This window comes from Myotis lucifugus, unplaced genomic scaffold (assembly GCF_000147115.1).
Source record: "Myotis lucifugus unplaced genomic scaffold, Myoluc2.0 scaffold_287, whole genome shotgun sequence".
Lineage (NCBI taxonomy): Eukaryota > Metazoa > Chordata > Mammalia > Chiroptera > Vespertilionidae > Myotis > Myotis lucifugus.
Genome location: NW_005871335.1, coordinates 1,065,694 through 1,091,590, shown reverse-complemented (window position 1 = coordinate 1,091,590; position 25,897 = coordinate 1,065,694). Strand labels below are relative to the sequence as shown.

At 41.2% G+C, this 25,897-nt stretch overlaps 1 protein-coding gene and 1 long non-coding RNA gene across 8 annotated transcripts in view; both read left to right on the top strand.

Moving 5' to 3' along the window:
- Window positions 1-25,897, top strand: part of MYO1D (myosin ID) — a 256,790-nt gene that overhangs the window by 41,199 nt on the left and 189,694 nt on the right. The window lies entirely within an intron of this gene.
- Window positions 23,356-24,848, top strand: LOC111828141. The gene is made up of 2 exons (XR_002831932.1): window positions 23,356-23,408; window positions 24,128-24,848. It is a non-coding gene; the product is annotated as an uncharacterized LOC111828141 (long non-coding RNA).

Below are 25,897 nucleotides of genomic sequence, written 5' to 3'. Positions count from 1 at the left end.
TGACTGAGACCCACCCCTGTGCCCCACCGCAGCCCTGTGGCCCGACAAGTTGCTTTTCAAAGTGCACGAATTCGTGCACTGGGCCTAGCGTTAAATATGAAGCAATTGATTTTCCCAGTGGCTTACCCTGCATATTCTCCCCCCTTCTCCCCTCCATCCCCACCCCCACCCGCACTTGGAGACAGAATTAAAGGGAACATTGGAACATGGCATATCACTGCCAAGAGCCTAGCCATCCTCTGATTGACTCCTCCACATACGCACCTGTTTCCTGTCTTCTCCTTCTAATAACACAGAAGAATGAAAACAGTCTGATTGACTTTGTAAAACAATGAGCTCTTACCCAGAGCCTTTCTGGAAAACAGTTCCTGCCATCTGTATCCCTGCTTCCATGTCAGCTGGATCCGCGAGGCCGTCACTGGAGGTGTTGGTCAGTGAGTTTTAGTCTCTCCCATGTTCTGTGTTTTGTTCTTTGCCTGGTACTTAGGGGTTAGTGATCATGGGCTTTTTCCCAGTGGTGTGGTTCTGACGTGGTAAGAGTGATTCCTTGATGCTATGCAGGGTTATCCCTTTTTCCTCAGTGGAAATGTAGTCGATAAGTAAGGAGAGCTCTGGCCAGTGTGGCTCAGTTTGTTTGGCGTCGTCGCATGCACCGAAAGGATGTCAGTTCGATTCCCGGTCAGGGCACATGCCCGGGTTGTAGGACACTCAGGAGGATTGATGTTTCCCTCTCATCTCTCTCTCTCTCTCTTTCTCTCTCTCCCTCTCCCTCTCTCCCTCTCCCCCCCCTCCTTCCCTCCCCCCATTTCCTCCCTCCCTCCCTCCCCCACTTCCTCCTCCCTCTCCCTCTAAAAAAATTTCAATGAAAAAATAAAGAAGGATAGACATTATAATTTACCAGCAAACCAGATTTCAGAAAGTATTTGTCTGCTTAAGTGGGAGTTGTTTTTTTAAGCTCACTTTTCCCTCCTTGCTTTGGCATAAAAGATAATTCCTTGTGTACATAGTCACCGGCCATCTGTTTTGTGGGCTATAGATTCTAGAAAGTTTATCTTTACACTTAATGATGTCTCTTTTTTTCTGCCTTTTTTGGGGGAATATGTGTTAGTTGAATAGATTGGAGGTTGGAAATACAAACAAATAAGTAAAAACTTTGTTTTTTAAATATAATGAAATACTTTCTACTAATTTTTTATTATGGTAAAATAAACATAACATAAAATTTGCCATTTTAACCCTTTTTGAATGTACATTTCAGTCCACTATCACCATCATCCTTCTTCTGGAACTTTTTTATCACCCCAACTGAAACTCTGCATCCCCCCCCCCCCAACTGACTCCCCCACACACCACTCCCCTCACCCCCACCCCACCCCGGTAACCATTCTGCTTTCTGTTTCTATGATTTGACTATTCTAGGTAATTTATGTTACCTTATTGTATGTGGGAATCATACCATATTTGTTCTTTTGTTTTGACTTCACTCAGAATAATGTTTTCAAGGTTTATCCATGCTATAGCAATTGTCAGAATTCCACTTCTTTTTAAGGTTGAGTAATACTCCACTGTATGTATAGACCACATTTTGTTTATCCATTCACCCATCAATGGGCATTTGCGTTGTTTCTACCTTTTGGTTTGTGAATAATGCCGCTGTAAACACTGGTGTGCAAATTTCTGTTCGAGCCCTGCTTTCAATTCTTCTGGTTGTATACGTATAGGTGGAATTGCTGGATCATATGGTAATTCTGTGTTTAATTTTTTAAATAGGTTTTCAAAAATTGATTCTAGATAGAGATAGAAACATTGATGAGAGAGAAACATGGATCAGCTGCCTCCTGCATACCCTCTACTAGGGATTGAGCCCAAAACCCCAGGCACGTGCCCTGGGAATCGAACCTGCGACCTCTTGGTGCATGGGATGATGCTCAACCAAATGAGCCACACCGGCTAGGGCTGTGTTAAATTTTTTAAGGAACAGCCATACCGTCTTTCACAATTGGCTATATCATTTTACATTCCCATGCTTTCTAATTTATATATACATTTTCTAAAAGAATTTTACATATATACCTTTCAAACGATGCTTATATCATAATTTAGCAGGAAAACATAAAACAGCATGAGAAATGCGTAAGTAAATAATGCGCTTTTTCATATTTTCTCATGATAATGTTATGTCCATCTAAATAGTGTACTATTAGTATGAGTTGTTTTCTGTTCAAACAGACATTTTCTCTATCACAAGCATGTAGGAGATCTAGTGTCCACCGTGTTCTAAATCAGGACAGGGTTTTTGGTGCGTGGTGTCACCTCTGTAGATTATGTTAACCTTTAGGTTTGTTAGATTTCAGATTTTAATAGTAACAACTAGAAATTACAGAAGGGATGTAATTTTTCTACATATAATGTTTCAAGCCATACATTTGCCACTAAATATTTAAAATCCTGTTCTTCCTAAGGTAATGTTAGCTGGTGTTAAAGAAAAAATATTTCAGCCCTAACCGGTTTGGCTCAGTGGATGGAGCGTCGGCCTGCGGACTCAAGGGTCCCAGGTTCGATTCCTGTCAGGGGCATGTGCCTTGGTTGCGGGCACGTCCCCAGTGGGGAGTGTGCAGGTGGGAGCTGATCGATGTTTCTCTCTCATTGATGTTTCTAGCTCTCTGTCTCTCTCCCTTCCTCTCTGTAAAAAATCAATAAAATCTATTTTAAAAAAATATTTCATAACACTTGTCAAAAGCCTGATAAGGAAGACTTTATTCCAGGTTGAGGGCTATCTTGCAAGGTGTTGGGATCGTACAGTGGGGAAGAGAGACTGGGCCCAACTCCCAATCCCAGTGGGAATTTATAGCCAAGGAGCAGGGTGGTGGTCAGCAGGTGGAAAATCACTAAAAGGAAACATCCCGGGTCAAGGGGATTCTGGTCAAACCAACCGAACAGGATTCTTGCTTGAAGACAGGCCAGCGCGATCAGATAGCCCCTGGAGGTTGGAGGTAAGGTGTGGGGTGGAAGGTGAGGAACCTGAGCAGATATGAAAGATGATCAGATATTGAGGGTTGGGGTTTGTGGTTAAACTGGCTTAGAAGGGTTCTTGCCAAAACTAGATTTTACAAGCAAGTGCACAGATGGACCGATGGGCCTAGGAGAAGGTTCAGGAGCCTGACTAAAGTGTGGTCAAGCAAAGAACCTTTGCCTCTGGCTGCTGCTACGAATGTATCCCTATACAGTTTTTCCATGTGCGTCTAAAGCATTTAGTCCAGCGGTTCTCAACCGGTGGGTCGAGACCCCTTTGGCGGCCGAACGACCCTTTCACAAGGGGTCGCCTAAGACCATCCTGCGTATCAGATATTTACATTACGATTCCTAACAGTAGCAACATTACAGTTATGAAGTAGCAACGAAAATAATGTTATGGTTGGGTCACAACATGAGGAACTGTATTTAAAGGGCCAGAAGGTTGAGAACCACTGATTTAGTCATTCAAGTCAACACACATATTGACCTGACCCTGTGTGCCAGGCTCTGTGCTCAGTGGGTCAGAGGGAGATGTTGTTACAAACCAGCCAACAGGCAAGTCCAGTGGAATGTGGTAAGCGCTGTGGAAGGGGGGGAAGAACAGAGTGTTTTGGGAGTCGATGGGACCGGGCAGGCTAAGATTTGGACAGGAGAGAAGAATGTATCATCAAGATCTCCAAAATACCCCCAGATTCTCCAGGAAATGCATACTCCCTAGAGTAGCGGACTCCAGATAAAGTCGTAATAAAAATGTTACAGCATTTTAACATCATCTCTCATTTGTGCAGTGAGTATTCTGTTAAGGAGGCAGGCAATTAGCTTCCATCATGCCTGGCAATGAAAAATACCATTAAAGTTTCGAAATGCTATGAATGTGGGTATGCTACCGTACTTTAAGAAAATGCATCCTGAAATAAGAGATCATTTGTATTATAAAGTAATATATTATGGAAAAATTTTCCCAGTTTTATTAGGATAAAATTGACTTACATTATATCAGTTTAAAGTATAAAACAGAATAATTTGAAATATATTGAAAAACGATTACCACAATAAATTTAGTTAACATCTACCACCTCACATAGTTACAGTTTTTTCCCCGTTATGCAACTTTTAATATATATTCTTAGTGACTTTCAAATATATAGCCTCTTAGTAACTTTCAAATATATAATACTGAATTGTTAACTATAGTCACCATACTGTACATTATATCCCCAGAACTTAATTATCTTATAGCTGGAAGTTTATACCTTTTCACCCCCTTCACCCACTGCCAAGCCCCCACCTCCAGCAACCACCCAATCTGTTCTCTGTTTCTGAGTTTAGTTTTTTGTGGGGTTTTTTTAGGTTTTACATATAAGTGAGCTCATAGGGTATTTGTCTCTCTGTCTGACTTATTTCACTTAGTACAGTGCTCTCAGAGTCCAGCTGTGTTGTCACAATGGCGGGATTTCCTTCTTTTTATGGCTGAGTAATATTCCATTACATGTATCACATTTTCTTTATCTTTCACTCATTAATGGACACTTAGGATGCTTTCATGTCTTGATTCTTGTAAATAATGCCACGGTGAACATGGGAGATCTCTCTTCTAAATGGTGATTTTATTTCCTTCAGATATATACACAGGAGTGGAATGAATTCCTAGGTCAGATGGTAGTTCTGTTTTTAAATTTTTTTGAGGAAGCGTCATGCTTTTTTGCATAGTGGTTGCATCCATTTACATTTTCACAAGGGTTCCACTTTTTTCACATCCTCTCCCAAATTTGTTATCTTTTGTTTTTTTGATAGCCATTCCAACAGGTGTGTGGTTTTGATTTATATTTCTCTAATGGTTAGTGATGTTGTGCACCTTTTCATGTACCTGTTGGCTATTTGTATGTCTTGGGGGAAATGTCTATTCAGGTGCCCTGCCCATTTTAAAATCAGATTTTTTCTATTGAGTTAGATGAGGTTTTAAAAATACATGTATTTTGGATATTAACCCTTTAAGAGATACATGATTTGCAAATATTTTCTCCCATTCCACAGGTTGCCTTTTCATGTTGTTAATGGTTTCCTTTGCTGTGAAGAAGTATTTTAATTGGATGTCGTCCAACTGGTTTATTTTTGCTTAACAAATTTTTTTTTTAGTATCAAATTTTAAAAATTATTGCTAAGACCAGTGTCCAAGAGCTTCTCCCTGTATTTTCTTCTATGAGTTTTATGGTTTCAGGTCTTACATTAAAATCTTTAATCATTTTGAGCTGATTTCTGTCTATGGTATAAGATAGTGGTCCAGTTTCATTCTTTTGCATGTGGCTGTCCTTGTTTCCGATTACCATTTACTGAAGAGACTATCCTCTCCTCATTGTATATTCTTGGCTCCTTTGTTTTAAATTAATTGACCGTGTAAACGTGGGTTTATTTCTGGGCTCTGTATTTGTTCCATTGATCTATGTATCTGTTTTTATGCCAGCATCATACTGTTTTAATTATTATAGTTTTGTAATATAGTAGTATTTGGTTAAGGAAGCAGCAATTAACTTCCATCTTGCCCACGCAATTAAAAATACCAATAGCGTTTCAAAACTCTGAATATGAGCACATTTCCTTCCTTAAAGAAAATTCATCCTGAAATAAGCAATAGCCTGTGTTATAAAGTAATGTAGTATGGGCATTTTTGTTTTAATAGCACTTGTTTGGGTTGTGCAAATGTCCCACACAAAGCTGAATAAGCTCAACAAGGATTTCTAATGTCATAATTTTCAAATAAGCTCCAGCTGAGATAACAAAGACATACTGTTCTTTGTATAAAACCTGTTTTAATTAATCTTAGTTACTTTTAACTTGGTTTACTTTTTTATCCTTATTTTTTTAATTACCAAAGAAAAACATGGTAGTAACAGTCAAACAATCCAAAGTAAATGAAGTAAAAAGAGAGCAATGTCTTCACTCTCTTCCCATGCACCCTCCTCCTCCCCAAAAGTAAATACCGAGCTTTTAGTGTGTCTCTTTCCAGAGCATGGAAACATTTGGACAACCAACTAGTTACATATATAAGAGGAGGGGGAGAGTGAGGAAGAAGAGGAGAGGGAGAGGGATCATGTGAGAGTGTGTGTGTATATACGCACACATGTATATACACATAGTTCAAATTAAAAAATAAAAGGGGCCATGCCTTAATAGTGTTCTATAGTATGGTTTATTTTCCCATTTACTACTATATGACCTTAACCTCTCTTCATGTCAGTAGAATTAAATGCTGCCTCACTCTTTCCAATGGCTGCCTAATGTCATTGTTTGGATGTCATCAATTTCCTCTTCACAAATACTGCATTACAAGCGTACTTCAGTGAATATCCTCATATATGTATTTTCGCACACGGGCTGGTCTTTCTGCAAGGCAGGTGCCTAGAAATGTGATTGCTGAGCCATTTGCTCATGCACATGCAATTAGCCCACCTTATCTGCTGGTCTGGAATCCAGGGATTCAACCAACTGCAGATCAAAAACAGTATTTTTGATCCACCTTTGGGAATCCGATGCAGACAGCCAATTGTTTGCATTATTTGATGCCATTTTTATTGAAAGGACTTCTGCATCCTCCAATTTTAGCATCCGAGGCAGGCCCTAGAACCAATCTTCCCAAGAATACCCAAGGGTACCCAATGATGAGTATACAACTATACTCATCATTTTAAGGCCCTTTGGTACATGTTACCAAATCGCTCTCACGAGTGCTTGTACCTATTTACCTTATCCCTTTAACAATAGATTTTGCTATTATAAGCAGCCTTTGCCAGTCTAATGGGTGAAAAATGGTATGTCATTATTTTGTTGTACATTCTTGGATTGTTAGTGAGCTTGAATGTCTTTTCCTAGATGTATTAGTCATGTATATGCCCCAAAGTGCCTATTTTTATTAGCGTATTTGTCAGGATCTTATTGATTTTAATAACTTTATAAATATTACTCTACTATGTAAGTTGTAAATATTTATCATTTTGTTCTTTTAACTTTGTAGTAACTTTGGCCAAATAAAAGTTTCTAATTTTTATATAGTCAAATCTGTTAAGTTTGTTATTTTTTTTTAATGGCCTCTGGGATTATGATGATAAAGACCCTCCAAATCCAAGATTATGAAACTATTCACCTGCTTCTATATGTGTATTATGTTAAATTTTGAATGCATTTGGAATTCATTTTTGTGTATAATACAGTGGTAGAGAGCTCATTTTACTTATCTCAGCAGAGAGGTTCACTTGTCCCAAAGCAATATATTGAATAATCTGTCTTTTACTCATATTTAGAAACTAGTAGCCCTGCTCACGAATCCATGCACCAGTAGCTCACCAGTAGCTCGCTGCTGCCCTCCTGTAGCTCCCTCCGCCCCCTCGCCCCCCCATAGCTTGCTGCCCTGCCCCTCCTATAGCTCTCTGCCACCCACTTGTAGCTCGCTGCCCCACCCTCCTGCTGATCTGTGATCCGGTCATTGCACAGTCAGTCGTCATGCTTCACGGTGTAATGACCGTTTGCATATTACATCTTTATTATATAGGAATAGCACCTTTGTCAGGTGCTCTTCATAATCTGTTTCATGGAGCTGTCCTCTGTGTTGCTGAGAGGCGGTTTTGTCTAGTGAGTGAGACCAGACACCAGCTCTGAAGGAAGAGGCCCTGAGCCAAACTGAGCCATCCCTTACTAGCTCTGTGACCTTGGACCATGATGCCGCCTTCCCAAGTCCCAATTTTTCATCTGTAAAATGGAGGCACCACACTGGCTCCTTTTTAAAAAATATATATTTTATTGATTTTTTACAGAGAGGAAGGGGGAGGGATAGAGAGTCAGAGAAATATCCATGAGTCACCTCCTGCATACCCCCTACTGGGGATGTGCCAGCAACCAAGGTACATGCCCTGGACTGGAATCAAACCTGGGACCCTTGAGTTCGCAGGCCGACGCTCTACCCACTGAGCCAAACCGGTTAGGGCTGCAGGGTTGTGAGGATCAAGGTGAGATGAAAGGTGTAAAGCATGCGGGGCCGTGGCTGGCATGTGCCAAGCACTGGACAAACAGTAGACTGTTGGTCTTACTGTGACTGCTATATTTAGAACGGTGATTGCTGACCCTTTGTGTTGTGTTTTGCTGTGTGAAAGGCCAAAAATCTCTCCATTGTTCTTCACTTTGCTGAAGTTGAACTTGAACACCAGCCTCTCGATTTCCAAAATGAAAGTTCCCTAAGATTTCTAGGGTGACTGCATTCAGTTTATGTAAGTTCAGTTTGGGGAGAATTGATGTCAACTTTCAGAGTGGCTTTTTTCCAGATGTGTCTCATATTCGGCACACAATTTAATGAGTTTAAATCACAATATATTGATATGACAGATACGTTTAGTCTTAGTTCTGTCCTGTTTTGTGGGAGTTTGGTGGGGGGGAGGCTTTAATTCGTCTTAATTTTTACTCTGTGTTCAGTTTTTGAATTGCTTTGTTTTATGTGTATTTTCCTTCTGATAATTTGAACACTTACATTTAGTTTTTAGGGTTTTTTTGCCCCTAGTAGTTACCTTTATAACTATAACTTTACATACCCCTTGTGCCTTTCATCATCCAATTTTTGATTAGTTATGTTACTGTTATTAATTTTTCTAGTGATACTTCAGTTGGGATTATGGGTTTTTGTTTGTTTTCTGTGGAATAGAACTCCAACATCATTGACTTAACCAAATAGGGGATATGTCCTCATAAAATGAAAAGGACAGAGATCAGTAGTCATGCCCCTGGGCCTTGACTATCCTTGGCTTGTGGCATGGCAGCTCATGCCTGTCTTCTGGTCATATGATGGTTGCTCCACCGCCAACCTCTCATCTGCATTCTAGACAGGAAGAAAAAAAGAGGAAAAGGAAAAGAGATGCCTGTATTGGGGAAGCAAAGCTTGCCTTCGCACCTTCAACTTGCATTGTACTGACCAGAACTGTGCCACATCATCACCCCTGGCTGTCACCCCTGGTTCTCACCCCTGGCTCTCACCCCTGGCTGGGCACATTGCTTCCCTGAGCCAAATTGGGGTTCTGTTAGTAAAGAAGAAAAGGTAAAAGGATATTCTTGTATAGTTAGCTATGCTGGGCACAAATTTACTTTTATACCCTTAAGTAACACCAATTCATTCGTAACTTAGAATGGAAACTGTAGACAGTATCTACGGACCCTCATTATGGAAGATGAGGAAGTCAGAACATTTAAATGAACTTCTACCTTTTTTCTTCCTCCACTTCCTGAATTGTGCTACTTATGCTATTATGTCTGGTATAGATTGTCCCTTACCTTGTAACCTTTTTATTCTGTCCTTCAATGAGAGCAAATGCTCTCCAGCATTTTCCCACAACCCTTGTGCTACAGCTTCTCCCTTCGTCCCTTGGTTGATGTTATTCCTCCATGGGTTTCTCCATGGGCGCATGTGAGCTGTGCCATTTCCATTCTTGCACATTTTCAAAACACACCTGATGTTTTTATTCTAAAGTGATGATTTGGGTATAAAATTCTTCAGTTGTACTTTCTTTTCCTTGTCAACATTTCTGTGCTGTTTTCTGAGGTTGAATATACCTGAAAGTCTAAGGCTAGCCTCGTTTTTCTCTTAAGGTGGATGTGGCTTGAGTTATTTTTTTCTTAATGGTCATGGAATTCATTTGGGGGATATTGTTTTATTTTTGAAGCTCAGTAACTTCACTAGGATATATCTGGGTGTTCATTCATCTCTATCAGTTTACCTTAGAACAAATATGGGATATTTCTAGTGTAGCCCTTCATTAAGACAATTTAAAATGACTTCTTGAATTATATTTTGGAGTGTCTTCATCTTTCTATGTTTTGGGGCATAATTTTTATCTGGGCTGGCAAATTTATCTTGATATATATTCTTTTTTTATTTCCCGTATTCAGTCTCATTCATTCTCTCTCTGCAGTCATTTTTTAAAAAATAATCCTGTATTTGTTCATAAGTAAGAGGAGTTTCTCCCTAACATGCTGTTAGTGTGGGCTAAGGACTGGGGGAATAAACTAACATGGCTGGTGGTTGGAGTTTCGAGCTGTCTGTGAAAGTTCAGTTGTAAGCCAGGACTGGATCTCCCTGGATCCATAGGGAAGCCTCACATCCATCAGGGTTGTCTGTCTGACTTTGTGTATGTTTATGTATGTGGGTGATTTAGTTTTCTTCAGCTGACAGGCTCCTGGCCACCCCTTACTTTTCTTACTTGTATTTCTTAAACATAAGTTTTAGTTAATTATTAGTTACTTGTTGATTTTTTTGAAATATACGTAGAAGATAAATAATTAAAGTCATGGTTATATTAAAAAATTAATTATTAAGTATGCCTGCCCACCACCTACAACCTTTTTAAGAGAAACCACCCTGCTGTGGGCTCACTGAGGAGTGGCTGTATTTTAAACCATCTGATCCCCCTGTCCGCCTCCACCCTCACCCCGCTACAGCTGGGCCAGGGCTTGATCCAGACAGCCAACCTATGGTTTTACCAACAACCTGTGGCTTGATTCAGAAAGTTTAACTCAACCCGTTTTAACCACTATGTACATTGTCTAGTTAAATTCAAGCCCAGTCAGTTACTGGTTGTGTAACTTTAAGCAAGTTACTCAAGGTTCACTATGCCCCAGTTTGCTTTCTGTAAAATAGTAGATCCTTTATAATGTTGTTTTGAGAATCAAAACATAGTTAATCTACATAAAGTCTTTCCAACAGTGTCTGACTCCCACGCAAAGCTCCGTCAATGGTAGCATTATTGTTACTCTTCTATTGGGAGTTGGGAATTAGGAAGCTGAATGACTGTGAGAGTTCCCAATAGAAACTAAAGCGGGAAGGTACTGAGATAGAACAGCAGTGGTTCTTACTCCTTTGGGGTGGGGGTGGGGGGGTCATTGTTTCCCTGAGGAATCTGATGGAAGTATGGACACTTCCCCGCAGCAAAGTTCATGTGCATATATGTGAGCACACACAAAATCAAGGTTGAAAGCAGCAAAACCATGTGCAATGAGATTTCTGAAAGGACAGAAACTCATCCAAGCAGAGGCAGCCCTTTCATAACGGGAGGAGAAAGGCCTGAAGGAGGAGGGAGGAACAGAAGCCTGAGGCAGTGCCTCGGGTCCCAGCCCAGGGCCAGCAGTTTCTTCCCCAGAACTCCTCCCAGATCCCTGCTTATCTCCCCACTTCCCTGGACCTAACCAAGCTGGCGAAGCCCTCACATCTGGCGGCCAAATTAGCCAGACAGAACCAGTGATGAAGCTGACGTTTACATGATGAGGAATTGTCGCTGTGTCCCTGCAGATTTCTTTCAGCCAACACCCTGACATTTTCCTGCGATGCGATCCTATCAGCAGCCGGTGCTTTCAGAGTAAAGCAAATGGCCCACTGCCGCGGCTTCAGTGACTGCTGGCTTCCTTTTCTGTTGGTCGAACACCTCCCAGGCCTATCCGATTTTTAAAAAATATTCCAGTTTAAGGAAAAAGCAACCTCTCCAGCGGAATTCTTTTTTATTTTGGTCAGTCCCTTATGTTTCGAACTGAAAATGAGGCAGAAAGGGCTTTGCAAGATTTTATAGCTGGAAAGGCTTAAACATTTTTCTTGTCCCACGATTTTTTTTTCTTTTCAGAAATAAAGGAAACTGGACCTGTCCCCACCCCTCACCCCTAGTATCAATATTGCATACTCTATCTCGTTAGTACTCACAAGCACCTTATGTGGTATAATACCCTGACTTTACAGGTGAGAAAATGGGCTTAGAGAGACTAACTCCTTACCCGAGATCAAAGATACTGCACATGGTGGAACTAGGATTAGCACCCAGGTCTTTCTGACTACAAAGCATATGGTGTCATGCCTCCATGGCCTCCAAAACTCAGGCTAGAAAAGAGGGAGCCTTTGATTTTCTATTTCTTCCCCTCAACGTGGTCTTTCTTTCAACATGCTTTCTTGGAAAGAGGGCCAGGTGTGTGTGAGCTTTGCTTTTTGATCTTTGAGCTAGAAAGGTCTTGACTCCATTGAATATCTGCCTCCATGGCAGAGTAATAACAACCAATTACAACGCTTCCCACTGAGTTGGAACTGCTGTTGGATATTTAGCCAACATGCCTTCCGTACAGAGGCTGTCCCATGGAACCGCAGCCTGGTGCTGCTGGGGTGGGTGGATCCACAGTTGGTCGGTGGCATAAATAATAGTTGTTGACAGAGTATCTGCAGGAGGGAGGAGTGGTGAAGAGCACCGGCTGTAGAAGTAGACAGCTTGGGTGAACCTCAGCGGTTGTGTTTAATACTTGAGTGACCTTGGGCAAGAACTCACTCCCTCTTGAAGTCTTGGTTTCTTTATCTGGAATATAAAGAAGTATGTGATACATTGGATTGTGGTGAGGATTAAAAGTAATCTCATGACATAGTATTGCCTGGCATCGGAACGCTCAGTAAATGTGGATTGTTATTATACTACTTGAAAATGGAGAAACAGCAAGGGAGAAGTAACACCGGCCTCCTATTAGAACTCTCTTTTACTTTGGTTAACTTTTTTAAAGTTTTCAAACTTAAGTTGTAACTTTATAGGCTTTTAGAGCTGAGAAGGCTTACTTTCCTTGAAATGGATAACTCCTGTGTTTAGCTGAGGAGATCAGTTTTTAAAACTGCAGGCATTTTATAGTATAAAATATTAGCTTCAAAACGCATTAAATGTCTATACATTTTATGACTACAATGCAGAGAGGTGGAAATATGTTCTTGTTCCGAGTTGTTTAGTTGTTAAACGATTAAATAATAACTGTTTTCCTGTTCCACAGCAGAATAAAGACACTTCAGCCCCTCTACCTTCTGGGACTACAAAAAGTTTTATAGATTTTTTCCCTGCATTTTTATAACATTACTGTGAAGTACTTAGCAGATGAATATGGTTTTTATTTTATTTGCAACACTATATCAATATTTAACTTTAAATAATGTCACAATTGTCTTCTGCTTCACTACCTAGATGAATAATTTTCAGGTATGTTTGTTCTCATAGACTGTATGATTTGTCATAGGCCCGTATTGATTTTTCATGTTTCCTAGACATTTCCATGCACCATGGAAATCTTGGTTTGCAGTGTATTATCAATTATTATGTAAATTGTGCCAGTGTACACATATTGTGTATATGTACATGTATGGTATAAACTGACAAAATACAATAATGTGTGTTTTATTATTAGGTGATTGTTTTGGACAGAATTATGCATAAGTTTGACAGGTGGGCATTTGGGGGTATAAGAAATACCATGTGCATTTGGAATCACAGAGGTTGACCCGGACGGGAATTTAGAGATTATTCTAGACTAGTTCCTCATTAAATAGATAACTGAGGCACAAAGTTACTTCCATAAGTTACACAGATGAATTATGATAATTTTTTCTATCCAAAAAGTTTTCACGATGTGGCTTCTCTTTCCATGTGTCCTTCCTCTTTTAGGCTAAAAATGCTAGTTTTAAAAGTTATTTTTAAAAATTCCCACAAATGAAAGTATATTGTATTTGAAGAAGAAAGACTAAATTCTGTTTTGGAATAAAGACGGATTCAGGTTTTGGTATTGAATTTTAAATTTAATGTTACACCCAGGAATTAATTTTCTGCAATATCTACAATTGCATTGAGCATCCATCTTACACAATGTAGACCACTTTTTAAATTAAAAAAAAAAAGTAAAACAAAGAACTAACTCATGGTTCACTAATTGCAAATAAATAGCATATTTTTCAAAGGAAAGTTATATTCAATTTTCTTCCCTCCCCTAATATTTGAGGACATTGTTAAAGAATTGCAGTCTAGCCTTAGCCTGTTTGGCTCAGTGGGCTCAGTGGATAGAGCATTGGCTTGTGGACCAAAGGGTCCCGGGTTCGATTCCAGTCAAAGGCATGTACCTTGGTTGGGGCTTGTGCAGGAGGCAACCAACCAATGTGTTTCTCTCACATCAATGTTTCTGTCTTTCCCTCTCTCTTCCACTCTCCCTAAAAAAAATCAATGGAAAAATATCCTCAGGTGAAGATTAACAAAAAATAGAATTGCAGCCTATTACACACCTGGTTGGTTAGCATCAAATTGAATTCTTTAAAATTCAGTTTTAATAGTGTTATAGCAGTCAAGTGGAGAGAAACTGAAAGAATTATTAAAACTATTTCAAAGCTCAAGACCAGAAGTAATAATTAATATTGAACTGTTTCCAGTCCTTCTCACCACAGCCTGTCCCATTCCCTTGGTCTGAAACATTCTTAACCCTACCTTTTCACCTTATCTAACCCTTTCTTTCTTTTCTTTTTTTAAAAATATTTTATTGATTTTTTACAGAGAGGAAGGGAGAGGGATAGAGAGTCAGAAACATCAATCAGCTGCTTCCTGCACACTCCCTACTGGGGATGTGCCCGCAACCAAGGTACATGCCCTTGACCAGAATCGAACCTGGGACCCTTCAGTCCACAAGCCATCGCTCTATCTACTGAGCCAAACCAGTTAGGCCTAATCCTTTCTTATCCTTCAGGGCCCTACTTTTGTCTCAGCAACCTTCCCTAAACCAGTGAAGTCTTAAAGTGCCATGTTAGCATTCCCCTCTCCTTCATGTCTCCAGTTTATGTGGATTGTAATAATAGGGTGGTTGGTAATTTTTTTAAAAAGCCATGTCCCTTACTTAACTATAAGTTCTGTCCGGGCAGGAACCACACATGTCTTTTTCATGCTATTTCCTTAGTGTCAGGCATCACGCTAGACACATAGACATCCGCAACCAATATTATTGACGGATGGATTCCTTGTTTAGGGTGTTGTGGCTAAGAGATGTTCAGAGGAATCAACTGACTGCTTCCCATAGGGCCTCAGATCATGTTAATTGTCACCAAGGATAAAGGATTTGTTTAGGTTTGCAAGCCCAGAAGTTTAATTTGATCATTTTTATTATCTGTTTCACTGGTACTAGGAAACATTACAGGAAGCTAATTTGTATGCCAAAATCCAACTTTTAAATGTAGAGTAGGAAATGTAGCTAAGAACTGGGATTTATGGTCTGTACCAGTTAAGCCAGACCATAATCATGGGAGAGCCTTGTATGCACTCCTCCACATGTCCTAGCCTAGCTGGCCATCTTGGGACCACATGACTAGTACTGGCCAGTGAACTCTGAGCAGAAGTGATATGTGTCACTTTGGGGCCGTGGTAGTTAAGAACTGTTGTGCTCTCTCCATTTCTTTCTCCTTTGCCGTGGCACCTCGTGGGCCACATGTTGTAGTTGGCAAATCTACAAATTGGAGGAGGACTACCTGGCCAGGATTGAACTTACATGAGCAAGAAACAAACCTTTGTGTGTTAGCCATCAAGAGTTCAGTGGCTTATTTGTTACCACAGCACAACCTACTATTATCCTGATTAATAAATTGAGAACTCTCTCTTGGTTTATACATTCAGAGACACAAATTACAAATATGGAGGTTGGTTCCTGGGGAAAATCTCCATGTTTGGATCTTATTTGTCTCCCTGAGCTTGAACTACCTGAAATAATAACTATGCTTTATATAAAAATTATGAGAGTAACAGCTAACAGATGAAAATTTAAAACATGTGAGTAATTACTATCCACTAACGCGGGGATTTTGTAGTACTTTAGAAATAGTATTCATGGTTCTTATTGAGCCACAAGTTTGGAATGGTTTCTTCATAATATTTTTGGTATTTTCCTGGTGAATAAGGAAAATCCAGGTTGAAATGCACAACTTCTCTAAATCAAGATTTTAGAAAGCTTCAATTTTTTTTTTTTACATTCCTTCAGTTTATATATTCTACAATTAACCTTTTCACACTAGTTTATCCATAAAATAGATCTCTTACAAGGCATTATTTTTCATAAGTTATGTTTTTCAACAGAATTACATTTGAGTATTTTAATTCCTGTTTTCTTAGCGATACAGTTAGGCTTTGCAAAGATGAGTAAGTTATATATGTTGCCCTTAGAATTTCCCACGTATAACAGAGACTGCTAACTACTCACCAAAACTTGCTTCCTCTCTCTGGTGGGCACACACTTCCTTGAAGCTCTCTGTGTTATATAACTGAGGACTTGCCAGTGGAATTTCTGAAGTCTAGCCACTCCCAGGTCTAGCTCAGAAAAGCCTCCCACGTGTGATCCTCCACCCTCAGCCCCCTTTTGCTGGCTGGTTATCAGTGGCCGAGGTAACCAGGAAGTCGTGTGTTGCAGATGGAAGAGTTTCTGTCAGGCTGGTCACTAAATGACTGTCTGGAACAAAGGCTCCCTCCCTCCCCCAGAAACATTTGTCTTGGACTAATGTGTGAGTAACAAACAACACGTCTCGCGTTCAGCCACTGAACGTTTGGAGTTTGTTATTGCAAGGAGCGTGACCCCAAAAGCAGCATTTACTCGCTAAAATAGCAATTCCAGAGTAAATATTTAAATTTTCAAGAATGATTAACGTGCGTCTTAATTGGTCATGTGTCCCACTTAGAAGAAACAATGATTTCATTTGAAATAGTCCGCTAATCCTTTGTCTTGCTTTCATCATTCCAAGTTACTTGGCTCTTCCCGACAACAGCCAACAGCCAGCTAATAGCTACTCCAGTTAAGTAGGCCCTTTGTTTATCCTTCTTCCTCCCACACCGTTTTATAAGGCCACATTCTGTGTTTACCAATCCAGAGAGCATTTACTCTTATTTAGAAGTGCAGTAGGGAAAAGAGAAGGAATAAATTTAAAATGTCAACACAAAGGTATTTTTTATGGGGCTGACCAAGACTCTGGCAGGTTGCTTTTCGAAAAAGTGTGGCTGCTTTGAGAAATTTACCAACATGTACAAGCGGCTCTGTGCTCGGCCTGCCGCCTCGTGCCCGTGCCAGAGATCTAGTTGTCCTCGATTCATCTTTCTGTACATCATCTCCAGCCTCACCGGGTCAGTCACCAAATGAGGTAAATTCAGTCTCCTTAATCGCTTTTGAATCTGACTGTCACCGTTTCCAGTTGAGGTGTCTGCTAAGGGTTCCATGGATGCAGCTGTCTCCTAATGGGTCTCCCTGGCTCCAGTCTTAATCCTTCCATGCTGTAGCCAGAACGCACTTTCCAAAACGCAGAACTCAACACCTCATGCCTTTGCTTTGAAATCCTCCCCTGACTCTCCCTTGCTTTTGGCATAAAGCCTAAACTTCTTCAAGTGGCTCGCAAGACCCTGCATCATCAACGAGGAATGCCTCTATTTTCTATCATGTCTTCCCTTCACCTGCACTGTCTTTTCTGTGCTCTGTTCTCCAGCCTCACTGAACCTTTCTTTAAAGACACCTTACTCTTCCTTCAGCTCCTCAATCTTTGTTCCAGCTGTGGAGTATGCCTCTTTCCCACCTCTCAGCTCCCTCAGGTCTGGTCAGCTGACCTTGATTTGTACTCCAGTGTCGCCCTGCACTTCCTTATCACAGAGGCTGTTGTGCTGTATCTTCCTGATTGCTTGTCTGTACCTCCCAGTGGGCTGTTCAGAAGGATCTCAGACCATCTATCTATACTAATAAAAGGGTGATATGCTAATTAGACCGGGAGACCTTCTGGGAGACCTTCTGGATAAAGCCATGGTGGCAAGGCCGAGGCAGAGGCGGTTAGGGACAATCAGGCTGGCAGGGGAGGGTCATTGGGGGTGATATCAGGCCGGCAGAGGGGACAGTTGGGGGTGATCAGGTCGGCAGGGCGGGGGCAGTTAGGGGTGATCAGGCAGGCAGGCATGTGAGCAGTTAGGAGCTAGCAGTCCCAGATTGTAAGGGGGATGTCCCAGATTGGAGAGAGTGCAGCCGGGCTGAGGGATACCACCTCCCCCCATGCACGAATTTCTTGCACCAGGCCACTAGTATATATATAAAAGGCTAATATGCTAAGTGTCTCTCTGGTAATGATGTAGCAACACCCAGCTTCCTCTCCCTAGCGACCAGCCCCTTGCAGTTTCTTTAGCCCAGGAACTGGGCTTTTTAGAACTGTAACCAAATGCCTGTGAAGTGTTTTCCCGTGCCTCATCTCATTTGATCCTCACAGAAGTCCTGGAGTAGGTAGATAGGAGACTTGTTGGAATCCTATTTTCATTAGCCAGAAAACGGAGATTTAGAAAGCTTAGAAACTTGACCCAACTGAAAAGAAGTAAGAAATGGTTGAACTTGAAAATGACTTCAGGTTTTCTCACTGCACAGAATATAGTCAAACACTGCTACAGTTGAATATTTTACCCTTCATTCTGCTTGCATGATCTACAATAATAATCTGCTTTGTGTTGATATTTACTGCTGTGTTGCTGACAGTTACCTGAAAGAGAAGTTGGGGTGCTTCTCTGGGCTGGAAAAAGTTTAGCTAAATCAGAAAGCAGGCCTAATTAAACAATTTTATTCTATATCTATAAAAGGCTAAGTTGACTCGAACATGCGCAATACATATAAAGCTCTCACTGGTGCCAATCGCACGCGTGTGTTTCGATCTGTCCTTGTCGATTGTGAATTCGGTTGACACTTCTATTATAGAGAAAGGGCGAGCAGTGATGTTAAAATATTTCTTCTAATTAATTGCCTTTCAATGTGCACGAATTCATGCACCGGGCCACTAGTGATTATATATTGGTTACCAGCACAGCAATTTTCAGCTGGTGAGCTGCAAGAATTTTAAAACATGCAATACCTATTTAGTCAGGGGCAATGACCTCTTTTCCTTTAGATTGTCAAATAAAAAAATTAAAAAACAACAGCCAACACAATAATAGCCATCCAGTGTGAATAAATGAAAATTATACCAATTTTTTTCAGCAAAAAAATATATTCAGTCAGATCAGCAAATGATTTTTTTTTGGTGTGATTAGTTAATGTTAACCATGGAATGAAGAGGGTTGGCAATCACTGCTTTAGCACAGCGCCTGGCATGACAGACACGTCCTGGACAGTGAGTAGTAGCTGGATGTGTCAGAACCCAGTCTTTTTAATTTTGTCTGTGAAGTGATATTTGAGGATATTCAGAGGAAGACTAAGGTCATTACCAGGATATCTTTCCAAATATTGAGAAATGGTCTGTGCTGACAGCCATTTACAGGAGAAATGACTGAGTTCTGGATATAGTTTAAAGGTTGAAGAACTAACAGGACTTGCTGGTGGGTGTGAAAGAGTGCATGCTTAGAAGTTATATTTGCCTGGTGAAATTGTTCATGAGAAGATAATGTCGCAGTGATGGTTAAGGTTATTATGAAGAGTAGATGTCATAACATACATATAAAGTTCCAACCTAGCCTAGCGTTTGGCATTTTGTCTGTACTCAATAAGTAGTATTTTCCTATCTGTGGGTGACTTAGTATCTTGTTAAGAGCAGGAAGCTAAATGCACTATTAGAGCATACTGCTCCTAAGCAAAACTGAAGCGGGCGAAGTTGGTATCCACCTCTGCCGGCGCTTCTGCAGCCCCATCCCTTGTCCAGCGCAGAATCTGCCCGCTGTCTCAGGGTCAGGGTCTCTCCCCTGCCCAGCCCTCTAGTTGTCTCTCCGGCTCCGTGAGTGTCAGACTTTATTACTATTATGCCTCGTTCTTTTCCTCAATTGAAGCTGATCCTTTATTTTTTTGTTGTTAAAAACATGTTTTAATTGATATTTAGAGAGGAAAGATTAGAGAGAGAGAGGCGGGGAAGCATCAATGTGAAAGCGAAACATCGATTGGCTGCCTCCTGCATACCCTACCAGGGATCAAGCCCGCAACATGGACATGTGCCCTGACCAGGGATCGAACTGGCAGCCTTTTGGTGTATGGGATGATGCCCAACACACTGAGCCACACCAGCCAGGGCTGCTCCTTTATTTTTTCCCTTTAGGAATTTTAGTTTGCCTTTACTTCTCTGAATATTGCAATTTATGGCCCCACTGTTTACTTTGCCTATGATGTAAGCATTTGGTAACAAAACATAGTGTTTACTCTATTGTCAGCCTGCAGGGTTTAAACCGTGGGTAACCTTTGTCAAGTTACTAAACCTCCGTAGTCCTCCTTCCTGCCATGTGTAAACTGGGATTGGAAACTGTTAAAGCTGTGAGGATAAAGGAGCTAATTCTTTTAATACGTTTGGAATGGTGCGTAGCACGTGAAGGGCGCTGAGTAAGTGTTAGCCATCAAGTAGTCATGGTCATACCTGGTGACTTCAGCTGACTCTGCAGGTCACTTCGGTGCCGAGTCCCGCATCTCTGCACTCCTCTCCTCTGACCTGCTCTGTGATTGTGTTTCTGCTTGGATGTCCACCGTAAACTCAAACTCAGTATTCAACACTAAGCTTATCAGCTTCTCTCGGCAGCAGAATGCTTTGGCTACAAGTAGCAGAAAACCCAAATAAAAGTGGCTTAAACAACAAAGAAAATTATCTCTGGTAACAAGAAGCCCAAAGGTAGGGTGGATCTGAGGTTTCGTAATCCATTTGCTCAGTTGTGTCTCCTTAAGGACCCAGCTCCTTCCCATCCCCTCAGCATTTTTGACTTGTCCTTTTAGGCTGGCTCCCCTCACCTCAAGACAAAAATTAAGGCAACGTGTGCATATAGCAGCTCCCTTAAAGAATCCTCCCCCGTCCCCGTCCCCCTCCCCCACATCTTCACACAGATCTAGGAAACTGTCTTAATCTGATCAAGGAGACTAGAATTCCCAATCTTAGCTTAGACTAGCCAGCGTCCATTCCTGAGTAAATGACTGTGTGTATGTGCTGGGGGAGAGTGAACACCTGAGCAGAATCAGAGGTCTGCTGGCAAAGAAGGAGGGTTGGGGGATGACTTTGGGTAGAGGGCATACAGTGTCTGCTGCAGTATTTGAAATATTTCACAATTCTTTTGTTCATTAGATTCCACATATAAGTGAAATCAGACTCACAGCTGTCAGAGGGCCGGGGGGCAAGGGGTGGTGGCTGGTGAAAAAGGTGAAAGGATTAAGAAAAAAAAAAAAACCTTGTAGCCAGACAACAGTATGGTCTTTACCAGAAGGAAATGGGGGTGAGGGAGGCAGGAGAAGGCAGAGGAGGAATAAAGGGTGTTAGAAAGAGACATGACTTGGGGTGGTGAAACACACTCCAATATACAGATGACGTATTATAGAATTGTACACCTTCAACCTACGTAATTTCATTAACCACTGTAACCCCAATAAATTCAATAGTAAATAAAAATGAAAAAAGAACTATTTCACAATTAGAAGTAAAAAAATAAACAATGAAGAAGAGTTGGGAGTCCCACAGAAGTCAGGAAAGCTAGGTAGTGGGTACTGTAGAAGATCAAGTCAGACCGAGGAGCGGGGCCGAAGCAGAGGGGGTGGATGGGAGAGATGCAGCCGAGGCATCCTCAGGGACCGGGTGGAGGGGCCTGGAAGAAGAGCCTCATTTGGTTTCTAGCCTCTTCTTGGCTAAGTAGATAGCCCTTCCTGGATGTGAGGACGACAACAGGATGAGTAGGGTTAATAGGTGGGGGGTTAATTGAGTTAAATGTTACACAGGTTGCGTCTGAAATGCCTGTGAGACATCCCAGTGGAAATAGTTCAAGGGCAGTTGGAAGAAATGTCCAACCTTAAGAACGATGCTCGTTTCCCCTCAGAAGTCCCGCCCCTGCCCGTTTCTTATTCTGATGCTATTTCCCAGTCTCCTTTGAGCCCTCCTGTTCCTTTTTTTTTTTTTCTTTAAATACTTTTATTGATTTCAGAGAGGAAGGGAGAGGGAGAAAGAGATAGAAATATCAGTGATGAGAGAGAATCATTGATCGGCTGCCTTCTGCATGGCCCACAGTGGGGATCGAGCCCACAACCTGGGCATGTGCCCTGACCGGAATCGAACTGTGACCTCCTGGTTCACAGGTCGACGCTCAACCACTGAGCCACGCCGGCCAGGTGAGCACTCCTCCTCGTTGATGGCCTGTCAGGGTCAACAGCCTTCCCCCTTTCTTCTGAAGGAACCCACTATCTCTGGTGAACCCATCTCTTCAACCACTGTGTGTGTGCCAAGGCATCAATGGGATGGTGTGAGTCAAGTAACCATCGCCTGTTCAAAGTAATTCAGAATGTACGGAGCCAAATAATGTATTTGACCTACTTGTTTAAAGGCCCATAGAAACTTACATTTCAAAAAAACAAAACTCTCAAACTAAAATACTTCTACCCCCAAGCCCAGGAAATTGTGGTAAGTGAACAGGTTATTTAAAGACATACTAAAGGCTTGCCCTGGGCGGGTGACTTGGTTGGTTGGAGAGTAGTCCTGTATACCAGCACAGTATGCATGCCAGCTTTTCTGTGTTTTGGTCAAGGAGTGTGTGTGTCCCACAGCCCATTATAACATGGCCCTAATAACTAATAGCATGGCTCTAATAACTAATAATGTGGCCCTAATAACTAATAACATGGCCCTGCCTAACTGCGAGAAGGGATTGAAGTGTGGTAGTAGATAGATGGAATGTTCGGGGTACAAACTCTTTGCCATATTACTTAAGGTATTAAAAAAAGCAACGTATAGCCCTAACCGGTTTGGCTCAGTGGATAGAGCGTCGGCCTGCGGACTGAAGGGTCCCAGGTTTGATTCTGGTCAAGGGCATGTACCTTAGTTGCGGGCACATTCCCAGTAGGGGGTGTGCAGGAGGCAGCTGATCCATGTTTCTAACTCTCTATCCCTCTCCCTTCCTCTCTGTAAAAAATCAATAAAAATATATATATAAAAAAAGCAACGTATAGATCAGATTATATGATATATGTATGTGTGTATATATATACAAAGGTAACTCCAAAAAGTGTATACACACTTTGAATAATTATTAATTCCAGTGGGTTAAATCTGAAAAGAAAGACACATTTGGAATTAATAATTATTCGAAGTGTGTGCATTTTTGGGGACACCCTATATGTGTATGCATATATGTATATATAATTTTATTTTTTTAAAATAAGTGTGCATGCATGGACTATTGGCACAGAAAGTTTTCTGAAAAGATACATAAGAAGTTGTTAACAAGAGGGACCTCTAGAGAGTGGGTCTACGGCTACCCTTAACAGTATAGTTTACTTTCTACCTTCTATTAATATATATGAAGACGGTAGAATTAATGCATGTTCATTTTCATGTGTTTTTTTTCCACCTGGTTTAAATTGACTCCATGAAATCCTTTGTGGAAAAAAAATCAATTTTGAGAAATCAGAATTGTACAGCTGATAATGTTCCTTAAATAAAATTAATGTATTCCTCTTCTCTGTGTGTCCTATATAATAAAACCCGAATATGCAAATTGACCTAACGGCAGAATGACTGGTTGCTATGACGTGCACTTACCACCAGGGGGCAAACGCTCAACGCAGGGGGTGCACTGCTTATCCAGAAGCCGGGCTCATGGCTGGTGAGCGCAGCGGTAGTGGCGGGAGCCTCTCCTGCCTCCACAGCAGCGCTAAGGACATCCCCGAGGGTTCCCGGACTGCAAGAGGGTGCAGGCCGGGCTGAGGGACTCCCCCTCCTCCCCCAGTGCATGAATGTCGTGCACCGGGCCTCTAGTGTATATATAATATGTATACAGTAGACAGAATAGCAAAATCTGCCTATACTTGCACTTCCTTCTGTTATTTAGTTAAGCCTTGCATGTTGCCAGTGTTAAAACATGGGAAATGCCATTCACCATTTACTCAGCACCACTCCTTTCCTGAATGTGCTGGAGCTAAAGGGCAGGCAAAGAAATAAGCAATTCATTCATAGTGAACAAGCGGTGAACTGACGAGTATCGCTTTGGGAAGCCAAACACCCAGTGAGCTACAAAAATACAGTAACAACAACAGCAGCAAAAAATACAGTAACAGATGACACAATCCCGACTCCTAGGAGAAGTATCTAGAAAGTATATTCATCTCTTTAGGCATTCACATACGAAGGCTCACTTTTACAAGTTAATGCACCCTTTTTACAAAGCCAGGCATTCTCGTTTACAGATGGGGTCTATATGAAATATACAGTAAAGATACATTTAAACTCTAATCGGAAAGAAAACAAAACAGCCTTACCCCTTAGGTGTGGTGGTGGAAAGTTACTTTTGCAATCATGCTCTTCTACCTCTCATCCAACCCTCAGAGGACAGTGTCATCCCTGAAGTTGGATATTGCCGGAGAAGGATGTGGTTAGAGATTGTGGTTAGAGACTCTGGAAGGGTCTCTAAAGCCCCAGGAGAGAGAACGTGCAGCCTCAGACAGGATCAGCTCTTCCAGGATCAGGTCCAAGGTCAAGGGTTCTTTGGAGCATCAACTCCGACCTTGATGTCCTTACCGGCTGCCCAGACCGGCTTCGACTCTCTGTAAATGTTGACTTTTTAAGTTAGTACTTTTTCTTTCAAAGAATTCTTTTGGTTTTGAGGTTATTCCTTGATATTTCGTGTATAAATGCTGCCTCATTTTGATGGTTTTATTAGTCATCTCTGCCAATAACACACCTCATCATAGGTTTTAGCCCTAAAACTAGACTCAGTTATTATGAGGGCATCACAACGCCAAGTGAAACCTACAACAAACTCTTTGGGTCTTGGTTTCTCTGGACCTGCTTCCATCATCATAATCTGGTTCACAGTAAGTGCTACGTTCGAAAAGATGTGTCTTTTCTGGACAAAAAATGTCTGTGAAGCTTGTTTTGTAAAGGATTAGGCATTAAGTTAAATTGGATTAAAAATAAGTACTAAAAAGTTTGCTCTCCTGGTGTGGCTAAGAGTGCTGAACTATAAATTTGAAAACAGACCTTATTAAAACTTAAATGGTTGTAAACATTAGCAATAAAAACAAATACATGCTTACGTTTTCTGAGATTTTTATGTACTTTTGAGTTAGAGTTGATAAACTGTTCTTGAGTATTTCGCATTATAACATGGCCCAACTGTGTATGACTAACACCAGCGTGCACCTCACCATGATAGTGTTAACAAAATGAGTTCACTGGTCTCGCTCTTGGCTGTTCACTGTAACGTCAAATTGCCCTAAGCGTTTCTAAGTGCTATTTCCATACTTACCACGGCCAAGCAACAGTTTGCAGGTGGACCACTTGGAGTAACACTGTTCTAGGAACTATTGGAGAATATAAAGAAACGTGGAAACACTTGAGATATTAAATAGCAATACAGAATTCCATAGCTTAAAGGGTGGTAGAAGAGATATCCCCAGTGCAGCACCCGAATAATTGACAAGTTGTAGAGAGGTTAACATCGTCAAGGGCCAGCAGAGCGAGAGGTCATTCGGGCTTGACAGACAGAGGTGCCCAGGAGAGCCTCATGCAGAGCACACAGGGGCAACTGCATGATTTATTAAGCGATGGTAGATGTTTAAAAATATAAATTGGATCCATCTTATTTTATGAGTAATTGTAGTATCTTGATTATCTAATTAGTGACTTGAGCTACATAAGCCAAAAGTAAACAAACATTCGTCGTACTAATTAGTAATACGCAAATACTGATTTTACGACGTAAATCTTAAGGTCAGCGTTTGGCTGCAAAGGGAACTTCCTTGCTTGTCTTTTTTTTCCAATTACAGTTGACATTCAATATGATTTCATATTAGTTTCAGGTGTACAGCATAGTGGTTAGACAACCATATACTTTACAAAGTGGTCCCCCCCCTCCCCACCCCGGCACTGCTTATGCTATGCTCTGATTTTAAAAATTAAATTTTAAAAGTTTCAAATGAAAAGTCTGTTCTTTTGAATCCTGACCCGTCTCTTGGTAATTGCCGTGTTTGAACCAGCTTCTTTACGAGAGGGAGCCCTCGGTCAGGTTCCTTTAAAAAGCTGTTTCACAGATGTTGCTTTGCGGTAGGGATCAGCCTTGCCAGCTCCATCTTCCTTTTTCATGAGCACTGTGTC